A 7,079-nucleotide genomic window follows, 5' to 3' on the forward strand; every position below is an offset into this window, starting at 1 on the left:
AATATATATATTTTTCCAATTAAGATAAAATAGATGAAACTGTATGAAAAATTGTAAGTTACAAGATACATGAAGCACTACAAGAAATGTTGCATTTTGCCAGGGGCAGAAGCCCTGGCAAAATGCAGAAAGCCTTGGCAAATTGACGTTTGTCAGGAGTTTTGCCAGGAGCAGAATACCCAGCAAATCCGCTCATCGCAAATGACCCTGCCAGGGCTTTAGCTCCTGGCAAATGCGCTCCTGGCACAGGCCCTGGCATAACCCCTGGCAACTTTTCTGACGCATGCAGACTGTCCTGACCCACTTTTCAGAGATCAAATCAAACGCTGCCAGGAGATTTGTGAGGGGTTAACCCCTGGCAAAATGCGTACGATTTTTTTTAAAAAAAACGTTTTTAAATTGTTTCAAAAATCAAAATATTAAAATTTAATAATTAAAATAATTTTAAAGTTGTGGAACATTTATAAATTATCCTTCAATCAATACAACAGCAAAACAAAACTCTAAACATTTATAAATTCATACCTCAATTTCAAGATCATCACACTCTCTCACCAATCTCTCCACATAAGAAAACAAACACACGAAGACATTACAATCAAAACTTCTGATTACACTCAAAGTGAAATTAGTACCGTAATAGGCAGCAACGAGCCTAGCTTCCGTAACATTCTTATAACAGACTTTGGACACATGCGTTGCAAAGATTTGCTTCATAATTCCCCACACCAACGACCCTAGCTTCTGCCACATACTTAGAACAAACTCTTTCAACATTCTTCCAAACCGCAAGACTAACATGCATTTTCACTTTAACCCCTGCAAATAGAGAGCAAATATTTGAAGCTAGCACTTGAGGAAAAGAAATAAATACAATGATCCTATATAGTGCTTACTACAATTACAGTGCCCACGTACATCAATTTTGGAAGATATCAAAATGGCTTGTTGCTTAACTATCTAAGGCTCACTAGGTGATAATAAAAATTGTTTACCTTTCTGATATAGTTTCAATATCAAAGAGTAGCACTGGCCTACTTCATAAACAAATTCCATTTTGCACTAAAAAGCAATGAAGAGATGAACTAGCTATCTGTTTTGCATATATTCAGGAGCTGCATAATACGAAGCAATATAAGCACATCAGGGGTGAACCTTAAAATCAACATCTTTTATCTGACATGAACCTTAAAAACAACTCATATCAGCTCATGAACTGTTATTCTTTATTAATATACCATAGCTCCCACATAACCACACACTGTTCATGGCTATTTTTAGCTTATTTCCATAAGCTCTACATGATAAATTATGGAAACAACTTATAGATTATATGAACACAGTTTGACTTTATTTCATCTTTTGTCATATAAATGGTGTATGGCTTATAGACTTATGCTTAAGCACTTATATGATACAAGAGTGTTATTAGTTGGTTACCTCGCTTCTCTTTCCCTTCGATTCAATGCTTTTCTAAGCCGAACATTGGGGCTTCTAGCTGTCATAACCTGAAAATCCAACACAAATTTGAGAAATACTCGTTACACATTAATTAATCCTTTTTATGACCAAAACCAAAATCAATAAAACTCTAAGTCTAGAACTACCTGAAGAACAAAATTCTTGTAAATTGCTTTAGAATCAAACTCTTCTTCATGCTTTTGGTCACATCATGAGAATTAAGTTCCAAATATCAATAACAAGTATGAAAATGGCATGAGTACATTTAAAGTAAACATAGCTTGCTGACAGAAGCTTGTAGTGTGTTATTTTTATTTTTATTTTTTAGAAAGATTGATTCTACCATTATTTACACTTGAATATGATGATGAAATTACACAACAAGGTAACTCAATCTTTCTCAAAACAACAGATTTTTCAATTTAAACAAAGAACAAAAGATTTGGTCTTCAACAACAAAATAGAAAAATGAAAGCTCTAAGTGAGTAAGCTAAAGAGGGAGCACGTATAGGTATTCAAAGTAAGAGGTCAGTACAATATTTTGAAACCTTAACAGATGTAGGTATATAATTCTAATATCAAAACTAGCTGTGATGTAGTGTGATCTATTTGATACTCTAAACCAAAACTAGCTGCGATGTAGTGTGATCTATTTGATACTCTAAACTAATCAACAGATCCATAACAGAATATTTTAAAAATTAGTGCTTCGTTCATAAAATATAAAACTACAATTCACACTGAAAAGTTAATGCAAAGAAATACTGAAATAATGAACCCCCGACATTATATTTGGTCTTAAACAAAGAGAAATAGAAAAATGAAAGCGATTTCACAGTGATTTTCAGTAGAAACAAAAAAAAATCAAAAATCAAAGGTTGTGAAGAAGGAAAAAAAGAGAGTAAAAAACGAGAGAAGAAGAAGATAGTAACATACCTTAGACGGAGACGGTAGACGGCGATGGGAAACCGATAAGGCAAACCACTACAAGAAATATTGCATTTTGCCAGGGGCAGAAGCCCTGGTAAAATGCAAAAAGCCTTGGCAACTGGACGTTTGCCAGGGGTTTTGCCAGGAGCAGAATCACCAGCAAATCTGCTCATCGCAAATTGTCCTGCCAGGAGTTCAGCTCCTGGCAAAATGCGCTCCTGGCATAGGCCCTGGCTCAACCCCTGGCAAATTGTGTCTGCTTGATTGCAGACTGTGTCAGCATAACATCAGTCATTTTCAAAACATGCCAGGGACATTGCGAGGGGTTAACCCCTGGCAAATTGTGTACCAATTTTTTTTTTAAAAAACGTTATTAAAATATTTAAAATAAACATTTTTAAATTGTTTTTTTAATTTTTTTAAAAATCGTTTTAATAATAAAAATTATTTTAAATAATTTTAAATAAAAATTATTTAAAATAATTGTAAAAAACATTTTTAAGATGTTTTTTTTAAAATAATTGTAAAAAACGTTTTTAAAAAAAGTTGGCATGACTTGGCTATAAAATCATCATTTTGCATGTCGCCAAAATTATACCTGATAATAATATTTCGCTGGTCTTATAAACACTTGCCAGGAAGGAGATCAAACTCCATTTATTTGAAAGACTCAAATGATTGTATATAAAAAAAATTATTAACTCAAATTTGTCTTCAAATTTATAAAAATTTCAACTAACAAGAGGCATTACATAATGATACATGCATCAAATCTAATCCAAATAAAAATGAAAGTCCTCAAGATACATACAAATATAAATCAACAAATAACTACAAAGAAAATTCCCTCAAAAAAAAAACTACAAAGAAAATATCAACTCAAACATGCTAAAGAACCTAGTCATGAAATTCTGTCGCTAAAATCCAACATGGTTGCAACATCAGCTCTCCAATCTTCGTGGCCTCTACTAGCATAAAAATAGGAAAGAGAGTGGAAGGGGAAAAACCAAATAGACAAATTAGGAAGATGAAATTAACAACATGGTAGTTCAATCTATATCAAAATAAAGATTTCTCAACTTAATAGGGAAAATAAAGTTTGACCTTCAAATGAACAAAATAGACAAATTAAAGAATTAAGTGAGTATGCTAAAGAAGAGGTGGCTTACCATGAACAAAGAGAACACAACAATGAAACCGCAAATAGAAAAATGGGTGACACGAAAAGTTTCTCTTTTCTTGAAATTAATTGGACCAATAGAAAGCTCTCGTGGAGGGGGTGAAGATAATGGTACTACTTTGTTTGATTGGTGAAAACGGCAGACAGAACAGCGCCGTAAAAATGAGGGTGGTGGTGTTGGAGGAGGCTTTGGTGTTATTTCAATAGAGGAGAGAGAGTAAAAATGAAAAATGAATTAGAAGGAGGAAAGGGAGTCTGACGAGAGAAAGGGATAGGGGAAGAGAAAGTTGTGTGGTCCATGTGATCACTAGAAGAAAAAATGAGATAAATAATAATTATGAGTGGCTCACAGCTACTATACAGCCAGCTACTCAAGTGGCCTTTGCAGGCTTTGCTGACAAATTTGCAGGCTTTGCAAATTGCCAGGGGTTTTTGGTGGCACAACCCCTGGCAAAGTGTTGTACCATCCTGCTTTTTCTGACCACACAAGAATCTTTTCTGCTGCATACATTTTGCCACAACTTTTGTGAGGGGTTGCCCCTGGCAACTTTGTCAGGAGTTTTCCCTGGCATAGCTCCTGGCAAATTTGCCAGGAGTTCTTGCCCCTGGCATTGTTCCCTGGCAATATGCAAGATTTCTTGTAGTGAACGGAGGAAGAGGGTAGGGATGCGGCGTGTTAGTAGAAAAGAAATTGGTGAGTAAGCTAAATAATAGATGGCTTAACATGAAGAGAACACAACATTGAAGCTGCAAACTCCGGCGCGGTGGCTAACAACACGCGGCGGGAGAAAAATGGGTCAGCAAATGGTTACTCTTTTGGTGAAACGGAAGGGACCAATGGAAAGCCCTCGTCGAGGGGATGAAGAAAACGGTCTCACTTTGTTTGATCGGTGAAAAGGACGCTCAAAATGGAACCAAAAATGGTGGTAGGTGGTGTGGTTGTGTGAAGGAAGAAGAAATGATGGTACGCGTGGTGTGTGTTTGCTTTGCACATAGTTTGTGTTCTTGGAGAGAGAACAAGTGATAAAAGAAAAGAAAGAAAAGCTTGTGACGTGTCTATATTCGTATGGAACACCAAATCAATAGATATAGGCTCTGTTTGGTAAAAATAAGCTATAAGCTACCTGATAGCTGATAAGCTAGCTGATAGCTGAAAAGCTAGCTTATAGCTGATGACTGATAGCTTATAGCTGAAAAGCTCGCTTATTAAAAATAAAGTGTTTGGTAAAATTAGCTGTTGACGTGACTGATAAATATAAAATGACATAAATGGACATGTATTTTTTTTTTATTTTTTTATAAATTATATACACATTTTGTTTACTTATTTATTTAATTTTAAATATTTGAATTTATTTTAAATTACTTTCATTTCCAAAGTGATAAAAAAAAATTTATGAATTCAATTAATATTTTTTATTTAACTAAAATGGTTTTACTATTCGTTGTAGATTTTATTTAAAACTATATATTATATTATATGAATTGAAAGCAAGTTAAAAGAAAAAAGGAAAACGAACAAAGAAAATATATGGTAGTAACGTGCAAGTGGCTTTGCACCAGAAAGTTGGTAGTTTCTTTTTTTTAAAGATATAAAAAGTGGGTAGTTACATATGAATATGGGTAGTTTTTTCTTATTAAAAAAATAATAAATAAAATTAATAAGGTTAAAATTGGAAGATAATATAAAAAGCTATCAGCTATAAGCTCAAAAGCTACTTGAAATAGCTTCTCAAAAAAAGCTATAAGCTCGTGAGAAAAGCTTGCTACCAAACACATCATGTTTTCATCCAACAAGCTTATAAGCTAATCCAACAAGCTATAAGCTAGCTTCTCGTAGTTACCAAACACAGCCATAGAATTAGGTCCCACATTTTCTAAAGTCATTTTGCCAGGGGCATCCCTGGCATTGCTCCTGGCAAATTTGCCAGGAGTTCTTGCTCCTGGCATAGTTCCCTAGCAAAATGCAACATTTCTAGTAGTGAAGTAACACATCAAAAATCAATATAAATTAGTAAAAAAATTAGGTGTGTTATTTGAACAACCATTTGTGTCACAACTTTTGACACAACCATAAATTTACAAAGAAAAATAGATATTGAAACGGAAGTCAAAGCAATAGAGAGAGAGAGATAGAGAGAGAGAGAGAGAGAGAGAGAGAGAGAGAGAGAGATAATATGAGTAAGAGAGATAAAATTGGCAAAAAAAAGGTAATGCATATATTGTTATACCCTAATTTTGGACCTAAAAATACTAGCTCAATTCTTCTTTTCTTGCATTTCAAGTCACTTGATTTGTCTCTGATCAATTGCATTTTTCTCTGCACTTTATTCCAATGTTATTTGCAAAATTCATGAAAAAGGGTATTTTAGTCATTTCTTGCATTCAACTCATTTTAATCCTGAAAAATTGTTTGAGTCTTTTCAATTGGTTTGAATAAGTCTTTATTTCAATTCTATGTCAAAATCCTTTTCAAAAATTGTATTTGAAGTCATTTTGAGTCAGTTTAGCCCCTAGGGGCATTTTAGTCTTTTCATGTGTTAAAACTCTGTTTAAATTCTAAAAATTGTCTCTGAGACTTTTCAATTGGTTTAAATAAACTCTTGCTTTAATTCCATGTCAAAAATCATTTTAAAATTGCATCTGAGTCATTTTAAGTCGTTTTGGTCCCCAGGGGCATTTTGGTCATTTCACACGAAATTTTGGCAGAGAGAGGTTACTTTAAAGTACCTCATTTAAGTAATTGGTTCGTTTTAGTCCGTTTTGTTATTTTTAGTCGTTTCACTTTACGTTATTTTCCATTTACAAATTTTAATTCAATTTTATTTTTAATTTTCATTTAATTGCATTTTAGTCCTTAAAATTTTGTTATTTGCATTTTGGTCCTTTTAGTTTGTTATTTTTGCAGGTCAAAGTTGGTCAAAGTTTGTTACAAGTCCAAGTCCACATGGCAGTCTATCATTGGTCCAATTATCCCAGTCATCAGCTATAAAAGCCAACTCATCAGTCAAAGTCACATTCACCAATCATTTTCTGCACAACCATCACATTCACACTTTCCAAAAAAATCATCACAAACAGAATTTTCCATTCTTCTCTCTGCATTTTCGGATCAAAACACAAAGTTCTTGATGAACTTGATGAATATTCATCAAGAACACCAAGAACATCAACAACAAACTTTTCCAGAAATTCGAATCTAACCACCACAAACTCATCGCGAACCACCACAAACTCATCGCAAACCACCACAAACTCATCGCAAACCACCACAAACAACACCACCGAATTCAAATTCCAGCAACAAACTAAGCGAAAACGCAAGCAAGGAAGGAGGTGAATCGGTCTAGAGCACAAGAACGCAGCAAATTGGAACAAGAAGAAGATGAGTTCGACAGTAATAGCGACAGTGATGCCGAGATCGTGAGTCAAGCTCGGATTCAACGCTAAACATCTCGGATCTAGAAGTTTTCCCTTCAAAGTCTCTCCTCCGATTTGAAACCGAAGG

At 34.2% G+C, this 7,079-nt stretch overlaps 2 long non-coding RNA genes across 3 annotated transcripts; both read right to left on the reverse strand.

The window, feature by feature from the left end:
* Positions 1-439: 439 nt before the first annotated feature.
* LOC146916817 (uncharacterized) lies at positions 440-1,952 on the reverse strand. 2 transcript variants are annotated; one of them, XR_015014048.1, is made up of 3 exons: positions 1,608-1,952; positions 1,441-1,508; positions 440-819 (listed from the first exon to the last, which is right to left on the reverse strand). It is a non-coding gene; the product is annotated as an uncharacterized LOC146916817 (long non-coding RNA). The 2 variants fall into 2 exon arrangements; XR_015014049.1 differs by lacking the exon at positions 440-819 and adding an exon at positions 1,002-1,115.
* A 1,133-nt stretch (positions 1,953-3,085) lies between these two features.
* LOC146916818 (uncharacterized) lies at positions 3,086-4,186 on the reverse strand. Its single transcript, XR_015014050.1, has 2 exons — positions 3,561-4,186; positions 3,086-3,356 (listed from the first exon to the last, which is right to left on the reverse strand). It is a non-coding gene; the product is annotated as an uncharacterized LOC146916818 (long non-coding RNA).
* Between the last annotated feature and the right edge of the window lie 2,893 nt (positions 4,187-7,079).

Source organism: Medicago sativa, chromosome 6 (assembly GCF_051527215.1).
Source record: "Medicago sativa cultivar Bolivia chromosome 6, Bolivia_mono, whole genome shotgun sequence".
NCBI lineage: Eukaryota > Viridiplantae > Streptophyta > Magnoliopsida > Fabales > Fabaceae > Medicago > Medicago sativa.